Raw genomic sequence first — 22046 nt, forward strand, 5'->3', positions numbered from 1 at the left:
GAAGACGCTTAAGAGCATTTTTGCTAGAGATATTGGTCCATTTGTCTCTGGCATTACAAGTGAACAGTTTTGGTTGAACTGCCCTTCTGCATATGCATATAAAGGTTACATATATATATATATATATATATATATATCTTCCCTTTTTTTTGGCAAACCATACCTGTATTTGCTCAAAATAGTAGCTCCATGTATATATATATATACATTATCAAATAAGTAGGCCTATTCATGACAGTCTCACAAAGCAACTTGTTTTTTTTTTTCTAATTCACAAACATTTAAGGGGGATATCAGTGTGAAATTATGCTTGGGAAATGTGTGGGCCATGCACACAACGCACACAAACACATACACGTATGTGCACACACACACACACATACACACACACCCACACACCCACACACACAAACATTTTTTATTATAATATTCTTTTATTTGAGTTTCATTCAATGTGAAATCCATATTAACAATATAATTACTACGTCCACCAACAAAAAAAAAGAAAGCAGTTGTATTCTTCTTTTTTGTGCTGCTAAATCATTTTTCAAACATACAGTACGATATATTTGATTCTTTTTACCAAATCATACCCTGTTTTTATAAAAGAAATGACATAAAAATCTGCATAATTCTCAGAAAAAGCTATTTTGATCAGCCTAATCAAGCCAATCCGAATGCGCCTTATCACTCACACACCAACTAAGAGATGTGTGCTACACAAACACATGCACACACACACACACACACTCACATGTTAGCAATTTGATTAAACCCCCTATTACAAATCACATCCAAATTAAAACATTGTATATGTACTCTGTACATACAGCTGTAAAGTGCAGTAGACTTTATTTTTTTCAACGTTTATGGCACCTGATTATTGGTAAATAATCTTAGATTTTTTTTTCAGTTTTGAGGTGTGGTCAGGAAATACATTAATTTATCACTATTGTACTTTGAAATGTACAATGTACAGTGTACATGTACATTACACATATGTGCAAATGGATCCGGGCTAACTCGGCCCACGGGACAACTCGTCCCACCCGTTGGTATCGATAGTGATCGTGAGCGCTTGCCTGTGTTTGAGTTTATTTTGTCTTTATGACGTCTTTTCTAACCGTAATTTTTATGGAATTGTGTTCCGTGGTTTCTGTAAAGAATATTTTCCAACTTTTGGGGGATATAACGACGTAAAAATGAAATTTCAGACGTTTTTATCGCGGTTCGCGATCCCCATAGGTTCACGTTCATTTCGCGCGGTGGGCTAACTCGGCCCACTAAATTTTAGCTGCTGTTTTGTCAGTAAATCTCCGTGAAACTATCGATTTTATCATGTATGAAGGTGTATTCAGGGTTCCTTCAACTAATTTCATCTTCGAGGGAGTTTAATTTTGCGCATGTTTGGGGAAATGTTGGATATTTGTTCGCATGATTTCATCTTTGCCGTATCCGCACCGCACCGGTCTCGCCACCAGCAGCTCGCTCACACATCACAGTGGCAGAGCTGAGCAGCGCCATGCCCATGCCCCACTCTCGCCGAGGCACGGCGGGGCGCCCGCGCGAACGGCACAGAGGGAGCAGCCAGCCACTCCGTAACGTCGCTACGGATACGGGCGGTGGTTGAAATTGGGAGGAAAAGGCGTCATTTGCTGCAAGCTGCACTTCCCAATTTTCTCGCGTGAGTAAATTTTATGCAGTAGTCAGTTGGCATTTTCCTATCAATTGTCTTGAACTTTGAGCTGAGAGCTAGAGAGGGAGCAACTTGTTTCAACTCAACTGTGTTTTGCTGCAGCGTCGCGTGAATTGGGCTGAGCTGGTGTGCTACTGCTACCCACAGAACACCGCCAGCCAATGCCAAGGGCAAGGGTTTCTGCTAAGGCTGGGCATATAGGGCCCCAGGGCCAGGGGTTTGCTTGACTCATTTTTTTTTTCTGATATTTTTTTTTTGTCTGTTATTTTTTCTGATATATTTTTTTCCAGGATGACTCAATAATATGTGACCCGCTACAACAAAATGGTCCTAAAGTCGCGCACGGTCGAAGCCGTGAAAATCGAGTTTGAAGTCAGAGCATCAAAATTGGTCAAAACTTACGATTTTCTGAACTTGACATATTACTAGAGTCTGACATGTCTTCTATCATCTGTCGAAATTTTGAAGCAAAATGATGAAAGGAAAGACTAAAAAATAGCGTTTTTCTGGGCCACGTTTTTTTTTTTTTTTGGCGTTTCAACGAAGTAGAAACTGGTTCGAACATTTGGGGTGAGCGCCACACATAGGCTCCGCCCCTAACAACGACCAGAGTGATCTCATTGGTCTGTTTGCTGCTTGCCGCTAACCGAAGCGTGAAGCTCGCACACTGCCCAGTCGACTGGTGCGTGCTGGCGGGGTGCGCTATGCCCAGCGGCTTCTCCTGCCATCCTGGTCACTGGTTGGTCAGTGAGGAGACCGCCGACGCTGTGTTTGAATGAGCATTTCGGGGGTTGCTAGGGCTTACCGTCTATTGTTCGGAGGTGAAAACTGACTTGCGTGTGCTTTGATCGTGATTGCGTCGCAAGGAGAACTTTTAGGGCGCTTTTCTCGAAACAGTGATTTCCCAGACGTATCGACATGCTCTCTTTTAAACATCGATATCTCCGCATCCGATTATTTTTATACGATGTGTTATATATCAATTTAGAGCAGAAAGATTAGGGATTTGTGTCATGCAATTTTCAAATAATCGACCTCGCCCGACTTTAGGACCATTTTGTTGTAGCGAGTCACATATGTATTCCAACCTCGTGCAGTTTGCAGTTGTCATTTTGCTGTTTTTCTGTCTATCCCCAAGCATGCAGCATCGATCAACATTATTAATGTCAATAATGATTGATACTAAATTAAAAAAAAAAAAAAACACACACACACACAACACAACACACACACACACAAACGATTTGGATGCATGCTGTATTGTTGGCAATTATCATGTGACTCGGATGACACTATTCGTTGTGTTGGGACACTGCTCCTTAATATACGAATTTGTAACATTTGTGAAATAATACGAGTTTTAATATGTGAAAATGTCACCTTTTTGTGTACTGAAATGATTTACTTGTACTATGGTGAAGTCTGTTTTCAAAGTGATATTTATTCAGTGTACTATAATTGCTAACAGAAATACTGTTGTTACTGCTAATGATTGACAAATTGCCCTACACATACATCAATATTTTTAAATGTTTATGTAAATATGATGATTTATATCTACCGATGTAGGGCAATTTGTCAATCACTTGCATTAAAATACATCTCGACGGAAGAATTTCATGAATTTGAAGAAATACTGTTATACCGGTACTGAAATGAATGGAATAGGCCTATCAACCTTGTAACGAAAGCAACAAATAGTTTTCATGTTGTTTATTTATTTATTTAACTTTTTTGTGCATAAACCCACCAACTGCTATTGTTTACATATTTCTTTGTGAATAATACCCATTGACTGCATTGTCATCTTGTAAAAATTCATTTATACACACTTATGGGGCGGTAACGTTTCAGAAAAAGAACATGATGCCTGGATTCGAAAGATAATCAAGATTTTAACCATTCACTATCTTTCTTCAAGTCTAACATTGATGCCCTAATATGATTTTTTTTTTTAATTATGTCCTATGATGACGACCCTTACTGATATGGCTGTTGTGTAAAGAATTTATTAGCAGTGGACCAGTGCCACTAAACATTTATATCTGGCCACCGAAATTTACTTTCTCTTCTAATGTATTCACTTTATCTCAAAGTGTCCAGTAAGAGACTGCAAAGTTCTAGTAGTAAAGCAATAATAAATTACATTGTGATCGAAGTACATCTATGTAGCAAACTAACTTATCACTTTATCATTGAATTGTCATAGACTGCACCTTGCTACTAACAATGAATACTATTGGCCCTGAAATTGATTTTACATTAGGACATGTATGTTCTTTCTTTCTTTTACACCCAAGTACCAGGTATTACTTCTCTGGCAGGATAGACCAGAAAACTCTGTGGTATTGAATTGCATGCAGACTTGTGCAGGATGGATACTGCCAGGGCCTGGTAGGGGAAAATATGACCATGTAAGCTCTGAGATTGTACTGTAGTACTATAGTTTTGGAACTACAACTGTACATTGCATTAAAGATCAATAGTGGGATTATTTTTTGTAACACCCAGAACTTTCGACAAAGCTTAACATTAATTGGCTAATATTTCACATTTTTTCTTACCTGGCCTAAAATTGTATTATGATGGCATGTAGGCCCATGGTAAGACAGCAAACATGAATTTGTTGAGCTTCTTGGCTATTTCATTCTTTTCAATCTCAGATCATTATATTTTGTTCAGTTTGTAATTGTATAGGTTCATAGGTTGACACACACTCTCATTGACCTGTATGCTGTTTCTTTTTATCGCCCTCATTCCTTTCCCATTCATGTGTTCATCCCTTTCACACCACACCTACTCTATTGTTTTACATTCCATATTAAGTTCGGTAGTCCGAACTTAAGTTGCCTTGTCCAGTCGGCCACTACATTGGGATGTTCGACAGTGACATAGAAAAAGAAGAAGTTCTCACCTCAGCTTGTTGACACCTTCTTCCAGTTTATTTTCATTTGTAGTCATAGTGAGTTGGGTTTTTACATTTTAGTTAGTCTCTTCCATTCCTGTTACTCTCAATTTCATTTTCAATTTACATGTATTCTCATATTTCTCATGAAAATAATACAGACAAAATAAAAATGTACAGCAGTCTGTCTCAGCATGAAGTCAAAGGTGAGTTTAGAATTGGGCTATGGTACTAGAAATATGATGGGACCTATACATACAAGCAAGTTTGTTCAGCTGCAACTTACACATGGAGAATAAGCTCATCAGGAGTCACATTCCAGCAGGGCTCCTAGTTCGAAGCTGCCACTTGTCAACTTCTTGTAAGGATTCTGAAATCACGTACAATAATGAAGGACTTGTGGAATGTAACAGGCAGGCTGATCAATACCTGCATTCCTGGTTAGGATCCCTCCGGAGTAGAAGAATAGACAAGGAAAAAAAAAAACGAATTTTGTACCATAGACTTTAATGATAATTTTTGGACCAGACGTTTTACTTCGTTATAACGAAATTTCGTTATAACCGTGTTCGTTGTAACGGGAGTGCACTGTACTCCTATGTGAACGCAGCCTAAGAGTATGTTTGAAAGAAGGTAGTGCGGTACAGCATATTGGGAAGTTCATTCCAATAATTAGGCCCATGGTGAATGTAATACACAATGTAGTTTTTTGTTTTGTTTTGTTTTGTTTTGTTCTATTGTTTTTTTGCGTAAATTGTTTCGGGTACATGGAAGGTGATATGCATCCTTCTGACATATTGGATATTGGTCCTATTAGTTAATTTAGATATGTTAAGTTTATGTAAATTATGTTTATGTTGAGTTTTGCTGAGGGCAAGTCAGCCTGCAAATAAACCAGTGCTCATCAGGACTTGAAGCATGCAGGACTAATGTTTTCATAGCTATCCATGTGCAAATTCATAGAGCAAAAATCAACAAAATACTGATGTGTACGTGGTACCTCCAACTTCATAATAAATGGGATCTGGCTTCTACACTGTGTAGCTATGGAGTAAGTTCCTGTTGGTTTGTGGGGCTGTCTCTGGTGTGCGTTGGATATCCTTTCAGTCCCTTATATGTTTTGCAAAGTCTCCGTGGCCATGCCTCAATCTTGTAAGCTGCTCTACTGTAATTCTTATTTTGACTATTTATAATCATGTTGATTTATGGTTATTTGTCTTATACTGTATTGCAATCAGTGGAAAATCAATAGATACAAAAAAAAAGATCAACAAAACATCTAACAATAATGTCAGAGCATTAATGTGACCAGAAACTAATGTTTTCTGTAGCTTTAGTTTGTTGTTGTTGTTGTTGTTGTTGTTTTGTTTAGCTTTCCATATTTGTAGTTTACTTTTCAGACATACCCCTAATGAATTATCCACATTTAGTTTTCCACACAACCTAACTCTTTCCACTCACCTCCACACCTACGTCCTCAAACTCTTTTGATCTTATTTTCCATCGGTTCCTTCGGTCCTCGGGTGAAACTACTTTCCTCCTTTCGTTTTGGTTGATGTGTTTATCTTATGATTTTAATACACCTGTATGTAAATTAACTACGGTACCCTGGAAAAAGTAAGTGGGTAGAATTAAGAAAGAGTCTACCACAGGAACTGACCGCGAACAGATCTGCTTTCTTTAGCCCCTACAGCTATGGTGAATATTCAGTTTTGAGAGGACATTGTCTGGTTTTGCGGAGTGACTGAGCATAATGTTGGACACCGAAATGAGTGTTACGTACAATAATGCAACATTTCATGAAGTGTATCTGGATTGACATATGTACAACAATCTCATTTCCTGCGATGCACCTCTCCTGGGGCAGAGTTTATCAATTGGCAACTATCTGGTAAACTACATGTATGTTGTACAGGTAGGTCAAAAGGTTGAAAATCCAGAAGAAAGCCAACTATCGACTAAAGTAGGGCTATTAACTGAAGTAGGCCTGAAGTCGGTGTCGTAATGGTTCCATGACATTTGCTCCTGCAACAATTGTTCACTTGAAATTCTGCATGCTAAACCAAACATAAATTCTACAAAGAAACATTACTCTAATCCTACTCCTATCACAACCCTAACCTTGATCCCAAGTCCTTGGAGAAAATACCAGAGCAATTGTTACAAGGTCACAGGAACAAATGCTGTATTACCAGTACCGTTATAACACACTATAAAATGTGTTGGAATTAAATTCACATTTTATGAATGCACACTATTCACTGATGATGAAGTGTGATGACTCTTAAAAAAAAATGGTAGGCGATCTAAAGAGCCAGACGAAGAATCATTAGAAAATACAGAACTTTACAATTCAATTGTGGAAAGAAAGCTTTGTACACAGATGATACTTGGTATTAATGTGATAATTGAAAATGAAAGTATTATTTCAAGTCAAATGAGAATGTTCTGTTATTCAAGAAAAAAAGGAAATAATAAGATAATAGATGTTAAAATGACAAAACAAAACAAAACAAAACATACTTTACATGCTCACATTAATATTATTCAAAATTTGCTGTGATCTTGCAGTCTTGGAAAGAGCAGTACCAGTATATTGTAATCAAGGGCAGGGCAACAGTCGAAAGGATGCAATGGCCACAAAACAACAGATTCTATTGTGAAGGAAGATGAGAGCTTATATGCATGGCCTTGCCAATGCCTACCATGTTGTAATGTTTCTTTTGTGACCTTGCATGACTGCAAATCATGTAACACTTTGAGTACCGTGCTTGAGAAGGAAGACCATTTGAGAAGCTATTCATCTTTGCTGCTTGTTAAAAAAGAAAAAAAAAATGTGCATGAATTCAACAGTATGAGTGCAGGACAAGCAAGGATTTGAGAATTTTATAATCAGCCTTGTTTTGTACAAATAGATAGGAATGTAAAAGATAACACACATAGTAGGGCAAAGGCATGGAAAAGATTAAGATATGAAGTCCAAGTTTGGTTCAATAGATCATTACAGTATACATAACATAGCTAGAGGGAGAGAGAGAGATATACACTGTACATGCAAAAAGAAAATTACAAAAAAGAAAATGAAAAAGAACTTGACGGTTGGCCATTATTGTGCAGGTACAGGTGGCAGACGATTTTTTTTCTTGAATTAGGGTAAGGATTCCCATGGCAAAAATGGCAATGTCATCGAAATAAAAACATTTTTTTTTTTTTTTTGTCCCCGCCGAACGAGTTCGAGCAGGGGACTATGAAACGGGCTCCGTACGTGTGTGTCTGTGCGTCCGTCCGTGCGTCCGTCCGTGCGTCCGTCCGTGCGTCCGTCCGTGCGTCCGTCCGTGTGTGCGTCCAAGTGTGATCAAAATGTTCAATTTGCTACTTCTCTGTCATTTATTAGCCAATTTTGATTCTGTTTGCTTTATATGATAGCACTACATGGGATTTTAAAACTTCTACACAGAATTTCAGTTGTGACCTTTGACCTTGACCTTTGACCTATATTGTACATTTTGCTACAAAATGCTACTCCTTCGCCATTTCTAACCCGATTTCGATTCCGTTTGCTTTATGTGATGGCACTAGTTGAGGGCTTCAAAAGTTCTACACAGAATTTTGATCTTTGACTTCTTTGACCTTTGACCTTGATTTTTGACATATTGTACATTTTGCTACAAAATGCTACTCCTTCGCCATTTCTAACCCGATTTCGATTCCGTTTGCTTTATATGATGGCACTAGTTGAGGGCTTCAAAACTTCTACACAGAATTTTGACCTTTGACTTCTTTGACCTTTGACCTTGATTTTTGACCTATATTGTGCATTTTCCTACAAAATGCTACTCCTTCGCCATTTCTAACCCGATTTCGATTCCGTTTGCTTTATGTGATAGCACTAGGTGAGGGCTTCAAAACTCCTACACAGAATTTTGACCTTTGTCTTCTTTGACCTTTGACCTTGATATTTGACCTATATTGTACATTGGCTACAAAATAATACTCTTCAAATTCATGAAAATTCTTCCGTCGAGGTGTTTTCATTGCAACTGATTGACAAATTGCCCTACATCGACGTAAATAAGCACTGAATTGATCAGTGTTTTAGTAGTAGCCATGATAAAAAATCATGGGCGTACATACTCGAGCAGGATTCGAACCTACGACCTCCTGATCACCGGACAGGCGTCATCTCCACTAGACCACCGAGCTTTCGCCCGACAGCAAGTGTTGGTTCTAATCCTTATATCATGCAGCGGGTACTGCTTTTGTTATTCAAATTCATGAAAATTCTTCCGTCGAGGTGTTTTCATTGCAACTGATTGACAAATTGCCCTACATCGACGTAAATAAGCACTGAATTGATCAGTGTTTTAGTAGTAGCCATGATAAAAAATCATGGGCGTACATACTCGAGCAGGATTCGAACCTACGACCTCCTGATCACCGGACAGGCGTCATCTCCACTAGACCACCGAGCTTTCGCCCGACAGCAAGTGTTGGTTCTAATCCTTATATCATGCAGCGGGTACTGCTTTTGTTATTCAAATTCATGAAAATTCTTCCGTCGAGGTGTTTTCATTGCAACTGATTGACAAATTGCCCTACATCGACGTAAATAAGCACTGAATTGATCAGTGTTTTAGTAGTAGCCATGATAAAAAATCATGGGCGTACATACTCGAGCAGGATTCGAACCTACGACCTCCTGATCACCGGACAGGCGTCATCTCCGTCGAATTCTTCCGTCGAATTCTTCCGTCGAGGTGTTTTCATTGCAACTGATTGACAGTTGCAATGAAAACACCTCGACGGAAGAATTTTCATGAATTTGAATAACAAAAGCAGTACCCGCTGCATGATATAAGGATTAGAACCAACACTTGCTGTCGGGCGAAAGCTCGGTGGTCTAGTGGAGATGACGCCTGTCCGGTGATCAGGAGGTCGTAGGTTCGAATCCTGCTCGAGTATGTACGCCCATGATTTTTTATCATGGCTACTACTAAAACACTGATCAATTCAGTGCTTATTTACGTCGATGTAGGGCAATTTGTCAATCAGTTGCAATGAAAACACCTCGACGGAAGAATTTTCATGAATTTGAATAACAAAAGCAGTACCCGCTGCATGATATAAGGATTAGAACCAACACTTGCTGTCGGGCGAAAGCTCGGTGGTCTAGTGGAGATGACGCCTGTCCGGTGATCAGGAGGTCGTAGGTTCGAATCCTGCTCGAGTATGTACGCCCATGATTTTTTATCATGGCTACTACTAAAACACTGATCAATTCAGTGCTTATTTACGTCGATGTAGGGCAATTTGTCAATCAGTTGCAATGAAAACACCTCGACGGAAGAATTTTCATGAATTTGAATAACAAAAGCAGTACCCGCTGCATGATATAAGGATTAGAACCAACACTTGCTGTCGGGCGAAAGCTCGGTGGTCTAGTGGAGATGACGCCTGTCCGGTGATCAGGAGGTCGTAGGTTCGAATCCTGCTCGAGTATGTACGCCCATGATTTTTTATCATGGCTACTACTAAAACACTGATCAATTCAGTGCTTATTTACGTCGATGTAGGGCAATTTGTCAATCAGTTGCAATGAAAACACCTCGACGGAAGAATTTTCATGAATTTGAATAACAAAAGCAGTACCCGCTGCATGATATAAGGATTAGAAGCAACACTTGCTGTCGGGCGAAAGCTCGGTGGTCTAGTGGAGATGACGCCTGTCCGGTGATCAGGAGGTCGTAGGTTCGAATCCTGCTCGAGTATGTACGCCCATGAGTTTTTATCATGGCTACTACTAAAACACTGATCAATTCAGTGCTTATTTACGTCGATGTAGGGCAATTTGTCAATCAGTTGCAAAATAATACTCCTTCGCCATTTCTAACCCAATTTCGATTCCATTTGTTTTATGTGATGGCACTAGGTGAGGGCTTCAAAACTTCTACACAGAATTTTGACCTTTGACTTCTTTGACCTTTGACCTTGATTTTTTACCTATATTGCACATTTTGTTACAAAATGCTACTTCTGGCGGGGACATATCGTCGGCGACCATCCGAACCGTCGTATCTGTCAGCGGTGTGCGAGAACACGTTTTCGAGAAAAACGCGTTTGAAGTTTGGGGGTCCTTTGAAGTCTAGTGTGAAGAAATTTCTTGCTTTTATTCCCGATCTTTTTATATGAAAAGAAAGGCAAATTCCAGACGATTCGTATAATATATGTATCTAAAATCATTTATGAATAAAACTAATGCTACGTTCACAAAAAGAAAGGCCTCCGCACAGGAAGAGTCGAAAAACAGGTATACGACGGTTCGGAGATCGCACTCTCAGTACGCGCGGTCATCCGAACTGACGTATCGGGGTGATACGTCAGTTTGCTGAACGCGCGTACCGAGAGTGCGACCTCCGAACCGTCGTATCCTATTCTTATAACACGCGCGTCTATGCGGTATGCATAGTTACTTGGTATTTATCTATAAAACGAGTGATTTCGTGCATATTTTTGTGTGAATGCAACTATGCAGTGTCATAATTTCATAAGATGTAGTACAAATACGCCAAGGTCTAGTTTTGACATGCATGATGAAACACTGGTGGGGGAATGGGGAGGTTCCTCTGCAGATTGTTTGTTTGTTTGTTTTTTTCCCATGAATTACGCTTCAGCAATCAGACGAGTGTACCTTTGATGTAAAAAACAAACCAACAAACAAACAAACAATCAAAAAACCCACTCCATGTTTAGAACACATTATCTTTGATCAGTTTGTATCTAATTTGTATCAGGCAAAAAGTGGTTATACATGTATTGTGCAAGAGGTGGAGCTTATGAAATTATTGCTTTTTCATTGCAGCCTGCCTCTTCTTTTTCCTCTCATTTCATCTTCTCATTGCTCTCCTCCACTTCTTCTCTTTCCCTTGCCACGCTTTAACCCTCTCTCCTACTCTCCAATACTACAAAAACCAAAATCACACATCCAAGCCTTGCTATTCTTTGTGATAATTCATGTCGCAATCATGACTGTAATGACCTAACTTTCATTCTTTCTATAAAGCTGCCATGATGGATACTGTACATTTGAACCCATGAATAAAGATTTTCTTTTACAGCTTTAAACCAGACCACATGCATGGCAGACATAATTCATGATCATTCTGTTGGGTAAAACTCAATTATCAGCTTGCTCATCAGAAATAACAAGCAAAAAATTTACTTAGCCACACGTCTGTCTCACATTATTGTTTTTTTATATATTATATATAAAATATACGTTCAGGACTCTGAAACAGATGCAAATTAATTTTCTACACAGAAACATCTACACACACAAACATGGATTGTACTTGTTCACACAAATGATAAAGGTGTATTGTCCTACAGACCCCTACAGACTTATATGATATTCAAGTACATGTAATACTATGAATATCATTTCACTTCCAATTGATATGCTGACATTTTAGTGTGCATAATATTATGATTTCCTCATGATATGAGATCCCAATACATAGAAGAGAGAAAAAAAAACACAAAGAAAGTGAGTCTAGACAACGCTGCATCAAAATGCAGCAATATTTATTTCAAAATCAATCAATATCTCACATCCAAAAAGAAAAGAAAAGGAATGAACATGTCTTTAAATACAATTGTCAAATTTCATTAAAAACTTTTACATTTACAGATTGATCAAGATGTCTGTGGTACTGTAAAATAAATATTGATTTAAATTCATTGATAATGAACATGTCCTTTAATACAATGGTTACATTTCCTCGAAAATTTTTAAATGTACAAATCAAGATGTCTTTGGTAAAATAAATATTGATCTAAATTAATTGTTAAACCGATTTTAACCTGAGAAAATTGTACACAATACAGTTTATATTGAAATACATTCTGAAACATTCATTAGATGGAAATGGCTTAAAGCAGAGGGCCAACTTCCTCCTAATATTAGTGAATCTCTGATAACTCAGGTCTTAGGGCTAAAAAAATCAGTATGATATGAGTTGTTATTATGTGCATGTTTGTGATTGTACTTTCATTTCGATATAACAGTAATATTGACGCAATGGTCCTACAGAAATCAAATCACATTTGGAAGGAGGAATAAAGCTGTTACATGTACATCTTTTACATGAAAAAATATGACAATTATTGTTGACATTTATTGTTAAAGAAATATCAAAGCTTATTACGATATCATAGAATATTTGATAGCTATAGAATAGACAAATCATAACATGGCGAATTGTGGTGGGGAGATAGTGCTGAGTGATAAATCATCAAAAATTTGAATACATAGACTAAATTGCTTTTGCATGCACAAACAACTGTAGGCACCATAGGCGAGCAATACTAGTAATTAGTGAGAAGTTGGTCAGAGCTGATATTTTGCTGGGATGGATCTGATGGCGCTTCATTGTTCAATTCTGGTACAAAGTGTGTATTGGTATCTCTTGAATGCAGTCCATGTCCTTGGTGATGCCAACTGGAAATGAAGAAAACAAAAAGAAAAACAAGATACACGTGGTGCATAAATATTACATTTGTATTATCATGTTTATTTAAAGACTGAATTTATCATTTCTTTGAAAGGACAAGATGTCATCCAGATTACAACTCGTGGTGGATCCATGGGTGGACATATGGGGTGTAAGATGCCCTTATCGTTTTTGTTTTTTTAAACAAAAAATCAACAGAAAAAACTGGAGGACATGCGTGTGGTTCCCCCCCCCAACACACACACACTTTACAGAATTCTTGGACCCACCCCTGACAACTGCAAAAAAATAAAAAATAAAAAATAATGGTACATATTAGCCAGGATGCTACATTCTATGCTTGTGTATAGTTGATGTCATTCTTTTTATTTGTTATTGTATATGACAGCAATAGCATCATTTAATCCGGATTACTAATGCTTAATCCAACAAGATTGAGTCAGCAATATCTGGCTGGGTTTCCCAATTAGATTAAGTGCTTTACAAACACTCACCAGTGAGAAGTTGGTCAGAGCTGACATTCTGCGGGATGGATCTGACAGTGCTTCATTGTTCAATACTAGCATTGGTATCTCTTGAATGCAGTCAATGTCCTTGGTGATGCCAACTGGAAATGAAGAAAACAAAAAGAAAAACAAATACACATGGTGCACAAACATTTCATTTGTTTCCATCATATTTATTGAAAGATTGACTTTATAATTTCTTTGACTAAGACTAACCTTTTAATAGCACAATTTTCAGATAGCCCTTTGGAAATGTCCACAAACAAGAGTTTTTTTTGCCCATCAGCAGAGATCGGACAGACTGGTGATCTGCATTAATGTGAAAGCAGTCAAACGGTACACGCATCCTCATTTGAGAATTGCTCATAGATTATCACTCTGCTTGGAAGGTCCAGGTACAATTGCTACAATATGACAAGAAGGATAACATGTCATCCAGATTGCAACAAGTGGTTAATTCATGTGGGGCACATCGGGTGTAAGATACCCTTTATTTTTGTCTTTTTTTAACAAAAGAAATAAACAGAAAAACTGGAGGACATGCATGTCCCCCTCCCCCCCCCCCAACTTTCACAGAATTCCTGGGCCCACCCCTGACAACTGCAAAAAACACTGGTACATGGTAGCAAGGATGCTACATTCTTTGCTTGTGTGTAGTTTATGTCATCTTTTTAATTGCTATTAAAGTGTATAAGACAGCAATAGCATCATTTAATCGTAATTACTAATGGATATCCCAACAAGATTAATGCAGCAATATCTGGTTGGGTTTTCCAACAAGATTAAGGCTTTACAAATACTCACCAGTGAGAAGTTGGTCAGAGCTGACATTTTGCTGGGATGGGTCTGATGGTGCTTCGTTGTTCAATTCTGGTATTTGTATCTCGTGAATGCAGTCCATGTCCTTGGTGATGCCAACTGGAAATGAAGAAAACAAAAAAAAAAAACAAAATACAAATGGTGCATAGATATTACATTTTTTTAAAATCATATTTATTGAAAGATTGACTTTATGATTTCTTTCAAAGGACAAAATGTCATCCAGATTACAACCCATGGTGGATCCATGCGGGGACACATGGGGTTTAAGATGTCCTTTTTAAAACAAAACAAAAAAAAATCAACAGAGAAAAACTGGAAGATGTGCGTGTGGTCCCCCCCCCCCCAATTTGCAGAATTCCTGGACCCACCCCTGACAACTGCAAAAAATACTGGTACATGGTAGCCAGGATGCTACATTCTATGCTTGTGTATAGTTGATGTTATTCTTTTTATTTGCTATTATATGGCAACAATAGCATCATTTAATCCGGATTACTAATTGATATTCTAACAAGATTGATTCAGCAATATCTGGTTGGGTTTCCCAACAAGGTTAAGGCTGTACTAACACTCACCAGTGAGAAGTTAGTCAGAGCTGACATTCTGCTGGGGTGAATCTGACGGTGCTCCTTCATTGTTCAATACTAGTGCTGGTATCTCAGGAAGGCAGCTGATGTCTTTTTCGATGCCAACTGTAAATGAGGAAAACAAAATATACATAGCCCATGTCTATTTTATTGTTTCTATCAGATTTTTTTTTTTAAGAATGAATTTACCTTTTTTTTTTAATATTAAGATTAACCTTTTAATACCACAATTTTCAGAAAGCCCTATTTAAATGTCCACAAACAAGAGGGTTTTTTTGCCCATCAGCAGAGATCAGACAGACTGGTGATCTGCATTAATGCGAAAGCAGTCAAACGGTACATGCATCCTCATTTGAGAATTGCTCATAGATTATCACTCTGCTTGGAAGGTCCAGGTACAATTGCCAGACAAGCTACATTCTCCAGTTGTGTGTTACCCATATCATTAATCTTGTTTGCTACAATATGACAAGAAGGATAACATGTCATCCAGATTGCAACCAGTGGTTGATTCATGTGGGGCACATCAGGTGTAAGATACCCTTTATTTTTGTCTTTTTTTTAAACAAAAGAAATGAATAGAAAAACTGGAGGACATGCGTGTGGTCCCCCCCCCCCCCAACTTCACAGAATTCCCGGACCCACCCCTGACAACTGCAAAAAACACTGGTACATCGTTGCCAGGATACTACATTCTTTGCTTGTGTGTAGTTTATGTCATCCTTTTTAATTGCTATTAAAGTGTATAAGACAGCAATAGCATCATTTAATCTCAACTACTAATGGATATTCCAACAAGATTAATGCAGCAATATCTGGTTGGGTTTCCCAACAAGATTAAGGCTTTACAAACACTCACTAGTGAGAAGTTGGTCAGATCTGACATTTTGCTGGGATGGATTTGATGGTGCTTCGTTGTTCAATTCTGGTATTGGTCTCGTGAATGCAGTACATGTCCATGGTGATGCCAACTGGAAATGAAGAAAAGAAAAAGAAAAAGAAAATAAATATGGTGCACAGATATTACATTTTTAAAAATCATATTCATTGAAAGATTGACTTTATCATTTCTTTGTAATCCAGATTACAACCCATGGTGGATCTGCGCAAGGACACATGGGGTTTGAGATGCCCTTTTTTTTATAACAAAAAATAAACAGAGAAAAACTGGAGATGTGTGTGTGGTCCCCACCCCCCAATTTACAGAATTCCTTGACCCACCGCTGACAACTGCAAAAAATACTGGTACATAGTAGCCAGGATGCTACATTCTTTGCTTGTGTATAGTTGCTGTCATTCTTTTTATTTGCTATTATGACAGCAATAGCATAATTTAATCTGGATTACTAATTGGTATTCCAACAAGATTGATTCAACCATATCTGCTTGGGTTTCTGAACAAGATTAAGGCTTTACAAACACTCACCATTGAGAAGTTGGTCAGAGCTGACATTCTGCTGGGATGGATCTAACGGTGCTCCTTCACTGTTCAATGCTAGCTTTGGTATCTCTGGAATGCAGCTGATGTCCTTTTTGATGCCAACTGTAAATGAGGAAAACAAAATATACACAGTGCATATATTTTTCACTGTTGATATCATATTTTTTTATAAGTTGAATTTACTTTTTTTTTAAATTAAGATTAATCTTTTAATAACATATTTTTCAGATAGCCCTATGTTAATGTCCACAAACAAGAGTTTTATTTTTGCCCATCAGCAGAGATCGGATAGACTGGTGATCTGCATTAAATGCAAAAGCAGTCAAGCGGTACATGCATCCTCTTTCCACAGTCAATTGCATGTGCTTATGAAGAATACAAAAACATCATTGGAAGTGAGGCACAAAACTAGCATTTGCTGATAGGCTTACAAACTCTTTTGTTACTATAGGGCACCCGAATGAGGTCAGCAAGTCAACATTTTTTAAACTCAGCCTTGCTGGCTACACACATAGATCTTCAGTTTTGCAGCAAAACAAGGGCATTATGAAATTGGAAAAAGTAACTAACACAAAATACAAGCAGATGTGACACAGAAAAAGAAAAGATACTGATAGAAGGTCTAATCTGTTCATTAAAGTTTTTTTTTTTTTTCAGGCATAACACTAATAAACATGAATTAAGGCTACACAAGTACACGCTCATGTCTTTATTTTGAAAACACGGTATACCAGGTTGTGCTGTATATGAGTTGACACCATGAAAACCTAATATACCAGGCACTACTTAAATGCATTCATGCAGTATGGAGTAAGCTACTTCTAACATTGCAGCACAGTTATGAGGTTACCTAGAGGCATTGAATAAACACACACACTGTATACTGTCCATACTTTTTACTACAAGTATGTATTCAGTTGTGTGCGCTCAATCTTACCTAATTTCGCCAGGTAAATGTTGTCATCATCGTCATAATCAGGAGTATCATCTTCGTCACTGCCGTCTGCAGTGCTTGTGTTTCCATCATCGCTACTGCTTTCAGAATTCTCTCCCCCATACACAGCAGTAACTGTTCATTTCCACAGTTTCCTGTGCCATCGCATTGACACACGAACTCCAAGTCGTGGGAAGCTGCCCTTTCTGAATTTCAGCTGATCAACAACTACGGTATTCCTCGTACCCAAGGACTTCAACATCTGTTGGTTTCCCTGAGGACAAAGACCTGTAACAAACAAAAACAAACACATTCACTACAAGTGTATTAAAAAAATATGTTTAATTTTAGCAGAAATGTTTTACCTCAAGCCTATCTAGTGGTCTATTTATACTGATCATAAAAATGCAAAAGCACAATTCAACTCATATCATATGATTCCCTGTGCTTATGGTACTGCAAAACTACTCTCTAGAATGTGTGAGCACCTATAGCCTATCTTAATTATTAGTGGAACATCAGCGTATTACTATTAGATATCACAGGAGGGGCTTACTCAAGTGCTGCCCTCTGGCCTGTTAACACACTAAAACCTTCATTGCAGTGATTTCAATATCATGGAGACTTGGCACTCACAGCGACATAAAAATGCATGCGATAAAAACATATCGTAGTCAGTACCGGTACCGTACAAAGCATTTGCAGTTGGCTAGATCTCTGAACAACACACATGTATTTATGGGCCAGCATAATTTAATCCTACACCTTGAGTCCTAGGAATACTAGTATCAGATAAATTTACAGACGTTGGTAAAATTATTCATTTTTACTATAGCCAGTATAGGCCCTTCTACTAGATCCTTGGCTTACATCAATTGGAAAATTCACATGAGATACATTACACTCAGATTTGGGTGTTTTTCTTTGTGTTTGTTTGCAAGCTTGGGGCTCAATCGGCTATAGATATATTGTATAGAACCTATCATCAGAACTCTAGGGCCCTACACTCAATGATGAACCAGCGATTAGCGGCTCTAAATTGTTGGCTGTGACTACCTAACTTGTTAGACTCGTCTAGTATTCACTAATTCAGTAATCTCGTACGTTTTGTGGTAATTCCCAAACAACTCACCCTGAAGTGTTAACAGTTTGGCACTGTCCACACCCACTACGTATGAGGTCCATATATGGACCATAAGCACATAAAGCCAACTCAACGAGAACATTGTGAACGTTGTTTTTCTAGACTAAAGGGTCTGTGATTTAAACCCTACTAGGCCCTATATAGAGTATCCCTTTGTACTCACATATTTATCTATACACGGGACTACACCTAACAACAAAACGAAATATTTTGGAAAACTCATGACAATCTGCGTATTTATCTTGACAAGTGACAATCTTACGGATAGAACTTGCTTGGGTCTGTTCATTTTATTTGAAATTGCATGATTTCATAGCTACACATTACAAAACTCACCGGTCCTGGGGAGGGTCCGGTTGACGCTCCATCGTCTGCTTCTGCCAGTTCTGGCGATACGACACCTTCTCTGAACGCGACTCGCTGATTCGCGCCCACCCGAACCGACGTATAGCGATACGTCGGTTCGGATGAACGCCTTCAGCCAATTCGCGTTCAGGCAAAATGACGTATATCAAATTTCTCTGTTAAAAACACAAAATCCGGCTTCAAAATTTTGTGAGTAGAAAGAGTGTGTGCTGGGCTTTCTTAAAACGGCAAAATCTGAAATTCGAAAAATTTACCGAATTTTGACATATACGACGGTTCGGATGGTCGCCGACGATATATTACGCACTGCGTAATTTCTACTTTTCCTTGTTGAAAGTACACACAAAAGGTAGGCCCCACAATCATAAACAAGGCCAATCTAGCTAGCACTACATTTCATTACTGGTTTCATGATATCAACCATTCAACCAAACCATCCATATCTACAGGTAAAATAACTGACCACTGGATGTCAAACAATTTATTAATTAATGCCCATAAACAGACTCACCCCTTTGACTTTTGCTTGTTTGTTTTTGTTAAGAAAAAAGGTAACATTTATTGGAGAGAAATAACTTTTGAGTAGAACGCATATCTATTTATAAAATCAGCAACAACAACAAAACACTCAACAATTAAAATCAAATGCATTATAATGACCTTCATGTAGTTCACATCGAATGATCTGCTACATAATTTGATTTCTTTTCTACCATACTAGTACGGGTACGGAGTGGCCGGCTGCTCCCTCTGCCGCTCGCGCCCCACGCACCACGCCCCGCCGCGCCACGCCGCCGCGCCTCCCCGAGTGGGCATGGCGCTGCCAGCTCAGCTCTGCCACTGTGTGTGTGAGCGAGCTGCAGTGGCGAGACCAGTGCGGTGTGTGCTGACACGGCAAAGATGAAATCATGCGAACAAATATCCAACATTTCACCAAACATGCGCGAAATTAAACTCCCTCGCAGATGAAATTAGTTGAAGGAACCCTGAATACACCTTCATACATGATAAAATCGATAGTTTCACGGAGATTTACTGACAAAACAGCAGCTAAAATTTAGTGGGCCGAGTTAGCCCACCGCGCGAAATGAACGTGAACCTATGGGGATCGCGAACCGCGATAAAAACGACTGAAATTTCATTTTTACGTCGTTATATCCCCCCAAAGTTGGAAAATATTTTTTACAGAAACCACGGAACACAATTCCATAAAAATTACGGTTAGAAAAGACGTCATAAAGACGAAATGAACTCAAACACAGACAAGCGCTCACGATCACTATCGATACCAACGGGTGGGACAACTCGGCCCACCCTCGACGGGTGGGACGAGATGTCCCGTGGGCCGAGTTAGCCCGACCCCGTGCAAATATATGTACTGTTAAATACACTGTGTAGTCTTCATCATTTCATGTACAGTAAGAGCAGACAGCAAAGTGAAAACAAATGGACTACGAGTAGTGTAATTTGAGCATATGTATAACTTGTACATTTTTTTAATCACATTACTTCTGTATAAGCCTTCATTATAAAAATTTGACCATGATGGTAAAACTGTTAATGTTGTACCAACTACCAAGGAAGTTTCAAAGCTAGCATCCCACTCCCAACTGTCAATAATGAGTTCAAAAAGTTGTCACTCTGGGAAGGACATTCAAAATAATTCCTCAGGTGTATAAGTGTCTTTAAAGTTGGATATTCTGTGCCACCAAGTACTCATAAGGAACTGAAATTAAATGTTCTATAGTTTATAAAATATTAGGCATATTTCAGTTGTTTCTCCATGCTCTTGAAATTCCTTCATTATACACTTTCATTTGTACATGTGCATGTACAAGTACTGTAATATACAATACATTTACTGTATATTCATGATAGTTCATGATCATTGTTTAACAACAGTGCATTATTTCAAACAAAATACATTGTAAACTGTTTGACTCTGAATTTTGATGTCAGAGAAATAATTTGATATGTCACATTTCAGTCTGATTACCATGTGTAGTAGACTCTCATTATACATCAAAAATACAGGATTAACACAAACTGGTTACAAGTTATGACAAAGAAATCTTTGTTTTTTCATTTGTTGCGATTTACAACAATTCTTGGTTTAAAAAAATGCTTCGAAGTTCAAAAAAGAAAATAAATTCATTGCTACACAGTTCAAACTATAGGTAAAAAGGTTCACGTGCATTAACAGAACTAGTTTTAGTTTTATCAAAATGGGCCAAAGAACATACTGTACTTCTCATGAATTATTTTGTATGTAAAGAAAATATTATATGTAAACAAGTTCTTGGTAGTTGTACAACTCTAAAACACACTCCACACATTTGTACACTTGTATGTACATGTATGCATAGATGAACATGCGATGTACAATTACATGTGCAGACAAACAGCATTTTCAGTTCAATTTTCAAACACCCACCCAAACACCCAAAACACACAGCCCATCCCCACTTGGCATGGTCTGTATGTACATGTACATGTAATCCACTACATCACAAAAACACAACCTTGAACTAAAATATTTCAACTTTTCCATGATTTTATCACTTGTAATTATGATATGTACCCATCAACATGTCCAATGAAAATCAATGAAAATATTCACGCCTAAAAAACAAAGTACAGTATGAAAAGTAGGTGTGTACAAATGTACATTGTATTTGCTTCTATGAATAAGAGCAAGGTACAGTAATTGCAGTGATAAAAAGAAAATTATTGTACATGTAGCATGGAACTGCAAAAATTCAGGTACACTAGAAACCAATGTACCAACCACTCACCATTACAAACCTTAAGGAGGAAAAACACCCACAGTGGATTCTTGTTTTAAAACAATCATATGAATTCTCTAAAAAACAATTTTCAAATCCCAAAGGTACAAGCTAAGCTACATGTACACGTGTATACGTGACATTTTTCATTAAAAAAAAAAATCTCAGCTACAATGTACAGCTGTACATGATTCTTCATGTTACCAGTATATCTGATAAGGCCTGAAAATTGAGTGCTTTTAAAAAGTGGATATAATCGTCTAGCTCACTTGGGCATCCCCACAAAACCGTACTGTGTACGTTGCTTACGTCAACACCCAGGCCAGATGCAATGGTAGCTATCAGAACT

The 22046-nt window shown here is 38.1% G+C and overlaps 1 protein-coding gene and 1 pseudogene across 1 annotated transcript in view; one reads left to right on the forward strand and one right to left on the reverse strand.

Annotated features, from left to right (window-relative positions):
• Positions 1 to 22046, forward strand: part of LOC140240179 (uncharacterized) — a 138537-nt gene that overhangs the window by 36194 nt on the left and 80297 nt on the right. The window lies entirely within an intron of this gene.
• On the reverse strand, positions 15004 to 18597 carry LOC140240156 (uncharacterized; annotated as a pseudogene).

The sequence above is a fragment of the Diadema setosum genome, chromosome 16 (genome assembly GCF_964275005.1).
Source record: "Diadema setosum chromosome 16, eeDiaSeto1, whole genome shotgun sequence".
NCBI lineage: Eukaryota > Metazoa > Echinodermata > Echinoidea > Diadematoida > Diadematidae > Diadema > Diadema setosum.